The sequence below is a fragment of the Pan troglodytes genome, chromosome 16 (assembly GCF_028858775.2).
Source record: "Pan troglodytes isolate AG18354 chromosome 16, NHGRI_mPanTro3-v2.0_pri, whole genome shotgun sequence".
In the NCBI taxonomy this organism is placed as follows: Eukaryota; Metazoa; Chordata; class Mammalia; order Primates; family Hominidae; genus Pan; species Pan troglodytes.
Window position 1 is genome coordinate 46,031,282 of NC_072414.2, and position 14,333 is coordinate 46,045,614.

General features: G+C 34.8%; 1 protein-coding gene and 1 pseudogene across 2 annotated transcripts in view; one reads left to right on the top strand and one right to left on the bottom strand.

The window, feature by feature from the left end:
• Window positions 1-14,333, top strand: part of UNC13C (unc-13 homolog C) — a 787,554-nt gene that overhangs the window by 203,912 nt on the left and 569,309 nt on the right. The gene's annotated exons all lie outside the window — the stretch shown is intronic.
• Window positions 7,196-9,986, bottom strand: LOC104002374 (intraflagellar transport protein 80 homolog; annotated as a pseudogene).

Here is a 14,333-nt window from a genome sequence, read left to right on the forward strand (position 1 = left end):
CCTCACTCTGCTCTGTTCTCTTTGTAATTGCACTTAGCCTTTGAATTCACTGCATAATTTATCCACTTAATATACTGATTGTTTACGTGCTTCCATGGAAAGTTAGCTACACCAGAGCAGCAGACTTTGTCTGTTTTGCTTATTAATGGATAACGTAGAGGAGCTCTTTACTGTTTGTTAAATAAATACCTTTCTATATTTTAAAATATAAGATGGTAGTATATATAAAACTTTGTATCCTGCATTTGGCTTAGCATTATGTCACAAATATTTCCCATATCATAAAAATCCTTAAATATCATTTTAATTGGTAGTCAAATATTTCATTGTCTCTACAAATTATAATTAAACACTCTCATAACACTTGGCATATTTTCTATTTTCTTTTTGTGATTATAAATAACACTTCTCTGTATATAAATCTGTTTCATTTTAAATATTATTTCTTTAGAATAAATGCATAGAAGTCAAAATATCAAAGACTAAAAATGACTGTCAAGACTCAGAGAGATATGTAAGAAATTGTCTTTTGGAAATGTTGTTCCCATATACCTCTAACCAGCAATGAACAGACATGCCTGGAACACCATACTCTTTTCACCAACCCAAAGCTACATAGCATAGTAGTTAAGAGCATGATTTGGAGATAATTGTCTTGGATTTAATACCAGCTCTCTGATTTATGAGTTGTGTGACATTGGCCAAGTTGCTTATCTTTTCCTCACTTTGTTCATTTGTCAAATGAGAATAATGAAAATAATATTACCTCATGGGGTTGTTGTGAAGATTAAATTACTCAGTATAGATAAAGATGGATATCTGGTACATAATAAATGCTATGTAACTGTTAGCTAATACCATATTGAGACATTTTAAAATTGATAAAGTAATAAATAGTACTTTGTTTTTACTTTATTTGCATTTTGAAGTTGGGGGTATAGTGCTGTCAGTGGTGAAGAGGATTAGTTGATAAGATTTGTGTAATCTTTCACAATCTGATCGAGTACATCTCAACTTAGCATGATGGTGCTGGGGCTTGGCATTCCAGGTTGAGCATTCCTAATCCGAATATTTGAAATATGAAACATTGTGAGCACCAACAAGATGCTGCGATTTTTAAATATGGGATGCTTAACTGGCATATAATGCAAATATTCTGAAATCGGAAAATATTAGAAGTGGAAAACACTTCTTTTCCCAATATAAGGAATACTCAACCTCTATAAAATATCACAATACTTCAGAATCAGGTTTTGGAGCCCTAGATCAAATAATTGTCGGAAAAATCTTATTTTTGACATAAAGCATGAAATGAAAATACATAGGGATTTATCACTGATGAATTTTGAGCTTATCATTGAAAATGTGAATCTGTAGGGATAACTTCAATAGTGACTTTTCAACCCGAACACACCTGCAGGTTTAGGCAAATGGGTAAATATACTGATACTGCTAAGAACAAAAGTTATCCCTATGAAAGAGGAAAGATACAAATACAAAATAGGGGAAGTGAAGAATCTTATATTCCAGTGGATGACAACTGATAGATGGTAACCACATGTCACCTGGTTATTTGTCATTCATTAACTTAGTGGCTTAGAAACCACTTACTGAGTCCGAGTGTGGTGGGTCACGCCTGTAATCCCAGCACTTTGGGAGGCTGAGGCGGGTGGATCACAAGGTCAGGAGATCGAGACCATACTGGCTAACAGGGTGAAACCCTGTCTCTACTAAAAATGCAAGAAATTAGCCGGGCATGGTGGTGGGTGCCTGTGGTACCAGCTACTCGGGAGGCTGAAGTAGGAGAATGGCGTGAACCCGGGAGGTGGAACTTGCAGTGAGCCGAGATCGTGCCACTGCACTCCAGCCTGGGTGAGTGCACTCCACTGCACTCCAGACTCTGTCTCAAAAAAAAAAAAAAGAAAGAAAGAAAGAAAGAAAAAGAAACCACTTACTGAGAATCTACTGTGCATAACATTGAGCATCAATGTTACGAAAGTACGACAAAATGAGTCTATCACACTCCTTGTCCTTCAGAAGCCCACTAGATGCTCCCTATTCAGCCTGGAAACATGACTGCTGCTCTATAAGGAAAGGCTTATTGCATGTTCTTGCCTCAGAACAATAATGGCTTCATCCCAGGACTCTACTAAAATAAGCTTATGGTAAATTTACCTTATATGTGGATGGGTTTTGAAATCATACATTTTTAAAACCATATATTTTTTTTCACAAAGTGGCTAAAATAATTCTGGACATGGAAATTTATTTTAATGCATTTATGCAATAAAGGAGGCAGCCTTGAGCAACATGTCAATTTCATCAGGAGATCACTATGCAACAGACAGAGAATTTGGGCAACATTTACACTGCAATTTCTGGAGATATTAAGCCAGCAGATACAGGAACATGTGTCACTTCATGTATGCCTTGCTAATTAAATGTACATGGACTTTGAATTTTGAAGCCCAGTCAAAGTTTCCCAGTTCTCTTTTAGCAGCAGTTTATTTTTACTCTGGATCTGGTCAGATGTAGAAACCACAGAAATGGAGGCTGTAGGATTCTGTCTTCTCTAAGCAAGTTTGTGCTTTTTTCCTCTGGCTTCCCTCTTAGGTAGGAGCAAAGATGTATGGCAGAGGAGTTTGTAAACATCCAGCCATTTGGGGTGATTCATTTGGTTCTTGTCAAGGGAAGCAGGTTTCTACTCTTGCCACAATTTCTATGCAATCTTGTATTAGTTAATGTGTAGACATCCAGAACTTGGGATACCCTATTTTGGGATGATGTTTTGTCCCTCAGTGGGGTGTCCTGCTCTTTTCATCTATTCTGTGCGATCATACGACTTCATTTACATACTCTTGGGTCCTGGTTTGATAGATGGCTCTATTGACAGGTGGCATTATTAAAGACCATTTCCCTTTGGGCCTTGTATCACTCACAGCTTAGGCTTTAATTTCAGAATAAGTTTTTCTTATTACAACTTTATCAAAATAAATTTACGTAATATAAAATCCACCCTTTTAAAGTGTAAATAAAATTTAATAATTTTTAGCATATTTAGAGATGTACAACCATCACCATAATCTAATTTTGGAACTTTTGTCACCCCAAAAAGAAACCCCATGTTTATTGTCGTCACTCTCTTTTCCCCCTGCCCCCAGCCTCTGGCAACCACTAATCTATCTTCTGTCCCTGTGGAGTTGCCTATTCTGAACCTTTCATATAAATGGAATAATATAAGATGTAGCCTTTTGCATCTGATTTCTTTTACATATTATAATGTTTTCAAGGTTTCTCTATGTTGTAGCACATAACAGTAACTTCATTCCTTTTTGTGCCTGAGCAGTATTTCATATTATGGATATACCACACTTGTCTATCCATTCATCCCTCTATATGCTGATTGGAAAAAGCTATTTCCACTTTTTGGCTATTATGAATGCGGCTATGAATATTTGTGTACAGGTTTTTATGATAACATATATTTAAAGTTTCCTTGGATGTAGATCTAGAGGTAGGGTTACTTGGTTCAGTGGAACTCTTTGTTTAACTTTTTGAAGAATTTCCCAACTGTTTTCCAAAGTGGCTGCACAACCTGACAATCCCATCAGCAATGTGGCAGGTGGGGTGGGGGGTGTGGGGGAGTTCCACTTTCTCCACATTCTCACCAGCACTTGTTATTACCTGACTTTTTTGTTATACTCATCCTGTTCGTGGTGAGGTGGTATCTCATTGTGATATTTTTAAAAATAAATTTTATTGTGTATATTTGAGGTTTACAACATGATGTTATCAGATACATATACATAGTAAAATTGTTATTATGCAGATTAACATATCCATCATCTCATGTAGCTGCTAGTTTAAATTTGCCTTTCTCTAATTACTAAGGGTGTTTTTCCGTGTGCTTATTGGCCATTTGTATATCTTCTCTGGAGCAAAATATATATTCGAATTCTTTGCCCAGTTTTTAGTTTGGTTATTTTTTCTTTTTATTCTTGAATTGTATGATATTTTTATATATTCTAGTTACAAGTCCCTTATGACATATGTGATTTAAAATATTTTCTCTCAATCTGTGAGTTATCTTTTCATTTTCTTGATGGTGTCCTTTGAAACACAAAAATTTTAAATTTTGATGGAGTGTAAATTATCAATTTTTTCTTTTTTTGCTTGTGTTTTTGGTATCATATCTAACCTTCGCCAAATCCAAAGTCATGAAGAGCTATTTATATGTTTTCTTCTAAGAGTTTTATTTAGTTTTCAGATTTGTTTTGAGTTAATTTTTGCATATGGTATAAAACAGGGGTTTAGTTTCATTCTTTTTTATGTGGATATCTAGTTGTCTAGCAACATTTGTTGAAAAGATTTTTCTGTTCCCCATTGAATTTGTTTAACAACCCTGTTAAAAATTCAGAATACTTTTAACCTACACATTTTTCTTAAAAGATATTTATTGGTGAATTTCCATCTTTTTTTTCCCCTGAATAATACAATTGCTCTCTTCAGTATAAATTTTATATATAAGCATTGATGCCCATAAATTTTTCAGAACACCTGTTCTTAACTGGAGGTGGAATTATTACCATGTGTGGTGGGGCCTCTGACCAGCGGGAGGTCGCAGTATTTTTCCTACCACTCTAGATGAACTGATTCTGTGGTGAGTCATACTAATGGGGAGAGTAGGAGTAGCTAATACAACCTGACTGCCTGGCTGAAATCTGTCTTTCTTAACCATACACCTGAGGTGTTTACTGAACAAAGAGTAAGTTATTTTAGTAAATAAATAATCTCTGGGGAAATACTTGGAGATTCTGAGAATATCCTATTTTTCATCAGTCTTCTACAAACTAGCTTTAGCATCCATTGATAATTCTTGCTTGAATTGATAATTACCATCAAGTTTGCAAAATGATGGTTTTTCTAATTCTATCAGTCTTTTTACATGTATTAATTGGCATTCTTCTATAAAGAAGATTTATCATCTCCTTTAATTCTCTTTTTAAAATTTATTGTAGTATCAGTACAGATTCCAGATTCATTCGGTATTCAATATTCTCATCCATTTCCATCATTTCTCACTTTGATATTCAGTTGTCTCAAGTTTGCTGTTTTTTTACCCAACAATCTATCTTAGAGATTACTTCAGTACTTTATGGAGCTCTTTGTCATTGTCTTTATTGCTACATAATACCCCTTTCTGTGGATGTAACAAAGTTTAATCCTGCCAATATCTTGTGAATTGGTGTCTAATAACTTACTACAACAATGAATAGCACTGTAGATGTATTTTTCTATGAGGCGTGTCATCAGAGTAAATACCTAGGGATTTCTGGGTCAGTGTATGAATAGGCTTGTTAGGTTTAGCAATTATTCTCCATAGGGATTACGTCATTCTGGATTGCCATTAGTAATATATGAGTATGCTTGTTTTTCCAGAGTCTCATCAACAGTGTATATTGTCAAACTTCTATATTTTGCCACTCAATTGACATATTTCAACATAATTTTAATTTGCATTTATTTTATTGTGAATGAAATCAATAATCTTTTCATATGTATAAAGATTATTTTTATATTTGTCTTATTCCAAACCACCAGTGTATATAGTTTTGTTCATTTTTCTAGTGGGTTTTTTCCTTCAAACTTTAAAAATATTTTTATATTGGCTATTAGCCTTTTTTGTTGTTGTTCTAGAACATAGACACTTTATTTTTTACTTTTTTATTGTGGTAAAATATATATAACAAAACTCTTCTAACCATTTTTAAATTTTTAAACTTTTCATTGAAATATAACAATATAGAAAATATATAAACAGTACAACTTAGAAGTACACTGCTCAATCAGATTTCATAAACTGAGTACACTCTTGTACCCAGTATCTGGGTCAAGGGCAGAATATTCCAACATTCCAGAAAAGAAAAGAAACATGTTAAAAAGAAAAGATTACTATTAAAAAAAATAGACATAGTAATTCAGATAGGGGTAAGAGACACAATCCCTTTATCCCTTTATACACATGTAACATATTTATATGTAATTCCATATATACACATAAACACACTCTATAATGTACAATTTCCAAAAATGGGTTCACATAAGATTTTCTAAGCGGTATTTATTTTTTAAAAAGTTATGTGGTAATAATTTGGAGACAGATGATTAAGACTAGTCAAAAAGGTTTATCATTTAAGAAGATTTTCACAAATTCAGACTTCAGGGCCTATTGCCTGACCATCTCAAGTCAGGAAAGGAATGAGGAGAAGCCTTCTTACCCATTTTAGATATATTTTTAAAATTATGATAAAATATGCATAACAAAATTTACCATTTTAACCATGTTTATGGGTACAATTCAGTGGCATTAACATTCAGAATGTTGAGCAACCATCATTACCATTCATTTTCAGAATTTGTTCATCCCGAGCAGAAGCTATGTACCCGTTAATCAATAGCCAACCCCTACCCTTCCTTCTCCCCACCCGTCTCTGGTAAACACTGTTCTCCTTTCTATATGATCTTGTCTATGCTAGTACCTCATATAAGTGGTATCATAATTGATCTTTTGTGTCTGGCTTATGTCACTAAGCATAGGTTTTCAAGGTTTATCCTGTTGTAGCATTTATCAGAATTTCATTCATTTTTAAGGCTAAATAATATTCCATTGTATGTACTGTACCACATTTGTTTATCCATTCACGATAGATATTTGAGTTGTTTCCGCCTTTTGCTATTCAAGTAATGCTGCTATGAACTTTGGCGTATAAGTATCTGCTTTTTACACATTTGTGCAAATCCATCCTCAAGTATTTTTGTTCTATAAATAAACTTTTCGAGGCATTTCACAATTTAGAGGTCAAATAGAAATTAATAATAACATACATTTTTAAATAGTTCAATGTTTTATAATCAACATTCATATTTGTTCAGGCTGAAGATTCAGGGATGAAATAATGGGCAAAAAACTGAAATATAATTAACACTACACAGGCATATCATAAGTATACCATAATATTTTGCTACTTATTAGTTTAGAAAAATATAAAACCAAGAAGTACATAAATTACTTTGTGTTTCGTCTTTCTGAATGTACTTTTACATTAAATACACAGCAAGTGCTTATACTTATTTAAAGATTATCCTTTTTTTTATCAGCCAAAACATGCTTATCCTTAATTAATCAGAATTCATTTCAAAATACAAAACTTCTTAAATATAAGCATGGCATGTAGGGCTTTAGACTCATACTCTTACTGGATTGGCTGCTTGATGATTGTTCTCCTTCTTTTGTAATTTCAATCCCAATTTTGGCTTTGATTTTTCTCTCAATCTATTTGGAGACCTTCTGCATGCTGCAAGTATTGTTTATGTTTCCTCTTTACCAAATGTCTCCAAAAACTTTTCTTTTGACACTAAGCAACAACCGTATCAACATGTGTTTTGTATTTTGCAGCCAATTCCAGTGCCCTTTTCAGTTGTAGAGATTAATATTGATCTGGATTGCTTGACAATGAGGCCAGCCTGAAGAAGTGCTATTTCAGCCTCCTGTATGTTTCCACTAAACTTTAGTATGTGGACCATTTTTTGACTCTTTAAATGAAAGACTTTTTATAGAATTGATGTACTGAAACTTATCAATTTCACCAATTGCTGCATAGCCTATTTCTGTAATAGTAATATTTTGATTAGCAACTGCCATAGCAGGTAGACAAGCTCACATGGTTTGCTCCTTAACAAAGCAGCAAAGTCTTACATCATCTTCCCATTTTGAACTGCCTGCATATTCAGGGAGAATAACAGGATATGGTGATACACTGATGTGAACCAGAGGGCCGTTAACTCTTGTTATAGTTACCTGATTTCCAAGAAAACTCACAATTTGGGAATTTTTACTGAATTTATTTGTATCCCTTTCATGTAATGTTTTAGGCAAAGTGTCACTGTCCACATAAACCATATTGGAATAATACCACACTGTAAATTGAGTATCCTGAAGCCTGCAAAGGACATTGCATGTATCACTCCATGCCAAAGTATGCACCATTGTTCCAAGTTTGAGAATTTTTTCTTCCTTCCCAAATTGTTTCACAGAAGTGATATAGATATCTCTATTTTTATCAATGAAAGTGACTTTTCTGTCATTGGTAAGTCCTTTTTGATCCAGAGCAATTTTCAAGATTGCATCCTTACGAGGAAGAAGCTTTCCATCATCTAATAGTTTTCCAGTTGATACCTTGAAGAAAAAGATTATTTTTTCATCAGCTTTGTCTCATTGCTATGGTATCATTACTCAGAGACACAGTCTGTGCATTCAGAATATCTGTTCTCACTGCAGGAAATTTTGGAGATGAAATAAAGGGCCCTTCATATGAATATAAATCGATACTACTAACATCTACAAGAAGAAAATGTCTTTCTGCCTGCAGGATAAAACTAACTGTTCCTTCTTTGAGATCAAATATAATTGGTGTATTCCAGTTCTTTGTGGAGACCACATAACATTGAAGAGACATTGAAACAACTAAGTGTGCAGAGTTCAAAGATACTTTAGTGGCCATGATGGAATTCCAATAAGTTCACTGCATCATTAAGAATGTTACGAACCTGTATGGTCCTTCTTTTAGTTAATATTACTTGAAAGTTTTTCCACTCCCAGTGTTTTTCCACCACAGGTGCAAAAACAATATGCCCAATTCCACACACTCCAGCAGTCTGAGTGCCATCAGTTGACCACGCAATATTAAATATGCTACCAGTGTTTTTCTAAAGCATGTGATCACCCAGTTTTATTACACAAGTGTAAAGTATGAAATGATCCAATAGCAAACAATTCTCCATCTGGAGCCCAGGCAACTAAAGTAATAGGATGCTCATGAGGTTGTGAATTGTACAGTGGGTGGCTGTAACTATCCCATACCTTATATTTACAGTCTTCACCAGCAGATAAGATTATTGACTGAGTTCCAATCTATTTTTAAAATGATGCCATCATAAGCCTTCTGTAAAACTTTAGCATTTGATCGAAGAGGTTTCTTTTTGTGAGACAGAGTCTTACTCTGTCTCCCAGGCAAGGGTGCAGTGGCGTGATCTCGGCTCACTGCAACCTCCGCCTCCCAGGTTCAAGCAATTCTCCTGCCTCAGCCTCCCAAGTAGCTGGGATTATGGGCGCCCACCACCACGCCCGGCTATTTTTTTTTTTGTATTTTTAGTAGAGATGGGTTTCACCATGTTGGCCAGGCTAGTTTTGAACTCCTGACCTCAGGTGATCCACCCACCTCAGCCTCCCAAAGTTCTGGTATTACAGGCGTGAGCCACTGTGTCGGCCACTGAAGAGGTTTAATGATTAGCTGCTTGCCTGCTGTATAAAGAACCTTTTCTGAATCAGGACCCCACACTACTGAATACCATTCCTCAGAAGGCACTCCTCCTTTTCCTGTACTTGATAAGTATATTTTCTGGGAATATTCTCTGGGAGTAGTCAGGAGCTGACCTGGGCTTGCTAAGCTAAAGTTGATCTAAGCATCCAAGTCTTCGACCAAATTTTTATTTGTCCACCTTCTCCAATTGTAACTAATGCTGTTGCTTCATCATTCTGTCTTCCTGCAAGTATTCTCCAGAGTGAGCTGCTACACTTTTTTCCACTCTTTCTAACTTGGAAATCAAATTAAATTTATCATCAGAACTTATGAGGACAAAGCTTTCTGCTTGAGTTTGTCTCATATACTCAAACTCTTTGGAAACCAGTGAAGATCTATAGGGTAAATATCATCAGGAAGCATTACTATTTGAGTTGTTCCACTAGTGAACAAGTTCCTCTTCACTATCTGGTGATCATCACTATATGAATACAGGCCTTCAGCAGTAGTCCAGGCTACACAGCTTACTAATTCTTGATGCTTTGGTTCTCTTAAAAGAGATATCTTCAGTCTCATGACTCCACTTCCAGCAAAAATTTAAAATGCCACTTGATTGTATTTACTCAAGTTCCAGGAAAGCAGTGGCAATTGCTTTCATATAGCTGGTACCAGTTACCAAGAAGCCTCTCGACCTCCTGGTCACCATAGTGACTTCTTGACTATTAGTCTTTTAACTATGATGTATGTTGCAAACATTTTCTCCCAGATTTTTATACTCTTTTATTGTGATTTTTTTGCCTTATAAAAATTCATTTTTATAGAGCCACATTTATCAATCTTTTATTGCATCTGTATTTTAGACATAGAAAGGTTTTCCCCACACTCAGGTTATAAAGGAATGGCTCCATCTTTTTTTCTAATATTTTTATAACTTCATGTATTTCATTTGTATTCTTGATGCATTTGGAGTTTATTCTGACATATGGTATAAGGAATGGATGCAATTTAATCATTTTCCAAATGATTATAGAGTGTCTTGACACTCATTATTTAAAAAGTGTATTTTTTTATCTGGTGGATTGAGTTGACATTTATATAATATACAAACTTCTATTTGTATTTGGGTTTTTTTTCCTGGACTTCCTAATTTTTTCCCCACTGCTTAGTCTCTCTATTCAATGTACTATATCACAGTCTTTCAAATATAGAGACTTTAGTACATATTTCAGTATCTGGTAACACTAGCTGCTGATCAGATAGCTGTGGTTCTATGATGGATATGATTTTTCATTTTCTAACTTCATTCTGTATGTTTCTGTTATACAGACTTTAAATCTCACTTGCTGACTTTGAAAATTTTTGTTGGTATTTTACAGAGGTTATAATAAACACATGGATTGAATGATAAATGACATGTTTATGGTGTTGAAGTGTTTTATCCAAGAAGAAAGGATGGCGTTCCAGTTGTTAAAACCTATCTTAAGTTTTTAATATTTAACTCTTTATGTGCTTAAATTTGTTTTATAAGTTGTTTCCTTCCTGGGTTGTAAAGGTTGTGCTTTAATCATTTATGTATTTATTTAGTTAGTTAGTTTGCTTTCACTTGTCACCTAGAACAATGTCTTCAATATAGTTGTTAATTTGATTTTATAAGTATCCAGTGACAGAAATAGTACTCAGTGATGTGGTTACTATCCAGCTAAAAGGATATAGAAAAATATTAGGTTGGTTGTAATGGCAAAAATCCACAATTACTTTGCACCAACTTAATAAATTTAGAAATCCAGTTGACTCTTAAATTTTCTTATTATTGTTATTATCTTTTAAGATGGAGTCTGACTCTGTTGGCCAGGCTGGAGTACAGTGGCAGTGGTGTGATCTCGACCCACTGCAACTTCTGCCATCCATGTTCAAATAATTCTCCTGGCTCAGCTTCCTGATAGAAGGGACTACAGGTGTGCACCACTACAGGTGTGCGCCACCACACCTGGCCAATTTATTTTTTATTTTTTATTTTTAGTAGAGATCTGGTTTCACCATGTTGTTCAGGCTGGTCTCGAACTCCTGACCTCAAGTGATACACCCACCTCAGCCTCCGAAAGTGTTGGGATTACAGGCGTAAGCCACCATGCCCAGCCTAAATTTTCTTATTCTTAACTCGGAATGTGTTCTAGAACTTTGAAACTGATTTTGCAAAAATACGAATGTAAATTCCACAGTTAACAAATAACCTGAGTGTCGCATTATTTATAAAGCTTTCTGTGACATGCTTCCCTGCCTACCTATATATTTTTTAATTTATGGTTTTTATTGGCTGTATATTAGATGCATATATTTATGGGGTACACAACATATTTTGATACAGACATACGATGTGTAATAATTGCATCAGGGTGAATGGGGTGTCCATCACCTCAATAATTTATCCTTTCTTTGTGTTACAAACAATGCAATTATACTCTTTTACTTATTTTTAAATGTACAATAAGTTAGTGTTGACTGTAGTCCCTTTGTTGTGCTATCAAATACTATATCTTATTTATTCTAAGTTTATTTCTGGACCCATTAACCATCCCCACATCCCCTTTCCTACCCCCAACTACCCTTCCTAGCTTCTGGTAACCACCGTCTACTCTCTATCTCCATGAGTTCAATTGTTTGAATTTTTAGCTCCCACAAATAAGTGAGAATATGTGAAGTTTGTTTTTCTGTGCCTGGCTTATTTCACTTAACATAGTGGCTTTCAGTTCTATTCATGTTGTTGCAAATGACAGGATCTCATTCTTTTTTATGGCTGAGTAGTGCTCCCACTTTTCTTCATCCATTCGTCTGATGATAGACACTTAGGTTGCTTCCAAATCTTGGCTATTGTGAATAGTGCTGCAATAAACATGGGAGTGCAGATATCTCTTAAGTATACTGGTTTCCTTTCTTTGGGCATATACCTAGCAGTGGGATTGCTGGAGTATATCATAGCTCTATTTTTAGCTTTGAGGAACCTCCAAACTGTTCTCCATAATTTATGCCTACCTATCATTTGACTGTTCTTTCTCTGCATCTCCATGTACCACATAGATGATTCTGTATTAGTATCCATCCCACTCTAGTGCTCTTGTCAATCTCTCCCTCTTAGACTGTAAGCTCATTGGAGGTATTGACTGTGACTGATTTGTCTATGCATCCTGCTATCATAATACCTATCTTAAGGCTGCCCTCTGTTAAATTGTCACAGGATGATTTCCTGCTAACAGAATTTTGTGAATAGAATTAAATGTTATGAATCTAGAATTTTATACTGTAAGAACACGCTGATATACCATTGCAGAATCAAGAAGATAGGATCATTAAGCTGGATGTTCAGCATCTACTTGCTGTTTATAATTTAAATATGGGAATGTGACCCAGATTTGAAAGATTTTCTTCACTCCTTAAGAACTTCCCACTTTCTCTACTGGTTTTATAATGTACCATGTTGACTATTTTCAACTATAAAGGCATATCACAGTATCAATTATTTACATTAAACCTGTATTTTCTGTCTATACCCTGCCAGGTAAATGAGAGCCCAAATGACATTTTCACCAACATATTTATTTTTTGTTTTTATTTTTTTCATTTGTTTTCTCTTGCTGACCCTTAATGAAGGCTAGGCAAAAATGGAGTCGACTTTGATGCAGTCAATTTTAATTTTTGCTTAGTGCTCATGAAGTCTGCTGCCCAGTGAGTTTTATCATCTGCATTGTTGTAACATCTGAATCAACTGTGGCCTACACTGTTTGATCAGGATGACAAAATTGTCTTATTTATTCTTCTTCTACAATTATAGCCTGCAGATAAATAGGCATTATTATAGGGGTCAAGCTTGATCATGCTGCTTGTTACATTACAAGATTTTCTCTGTGACTACAATGGCAAATTGATTAGATAAAACTTATTAACATGCAATGCCAAATAATTGATTTATTATACTAAAATACCTCTCATGCCTAAATCAGTTACAATAACTCATTTTTAGTATGGAAAAATCATGCTTATGCATTTTGGGGTTTCCCTGAACACTAAATTAGCTACTTAGGAATTTGTCCTTGCCAACTCAATTATCATATCATATCATTAGTCTCGTCTTCTTTTCTGTCATTTCTCTAGTAAAGTTATATCAGACTAATAATTCAAGTATACTATGGTGAGTGCTTACCTTGAAAAAATATATTTCTTGAGATTCTATTTTTTAATTTAAATATTCTTTTTATATGCGCTGCTACAAAACAAGCAAGTGCTATTGTTGTACTGATAACAGAGATTTATTTGGCTCCTCCAGCTGATCAACTGAGGGATTTTAGTTTGTAGCCACGTCTAGACAAAATGCAAATGTGAGTATTTGATGCTTTTTCTTACCATCAGTATGCATTTGGAAAGTGTTAAGCATTACTTCTCTGAGTTGTTTCATAGAACTAATTATCAAGATTTCAAAGACATCTTTGCATAGATGGTGTTTTATTTTTTTGGAATAAATTTATCCCTACATTTGTTTTCTAGAAAGACACTGATAGAGTCATTCTCATAACAGGATGGGATGGAATTAAGGTAACACTAATAGTTTGGGCATATACCTAGCAGTGGGATTGCTGGAGTATATCATAGCTCTATTTTTAGCTTTGAGGAACCTCCAAACTGTTCTCCATAATGGTTGCACTAATTTATGCCTACCTATCATTTGACTGTTCTTTCTCTGCATCTCCATGTACCACATAGATGATTCTGTATTAGTATCCATCCCACTCTAGTGCTCTTGTCAATCTCTGCCTCTTAGACTGTAAGCTCATTGGAGCTTAGTTTCATGAAAGGTCATGAAACTAAAATATATGTTTTGCTTCCAATGGGTACATTTATTATTGACAGCTGGAAATTTCAGGACACCTGATGATGAAAGAAGAAAAATACTCAAAATGACTGCAAGAGAGTTGTGGGTACTCT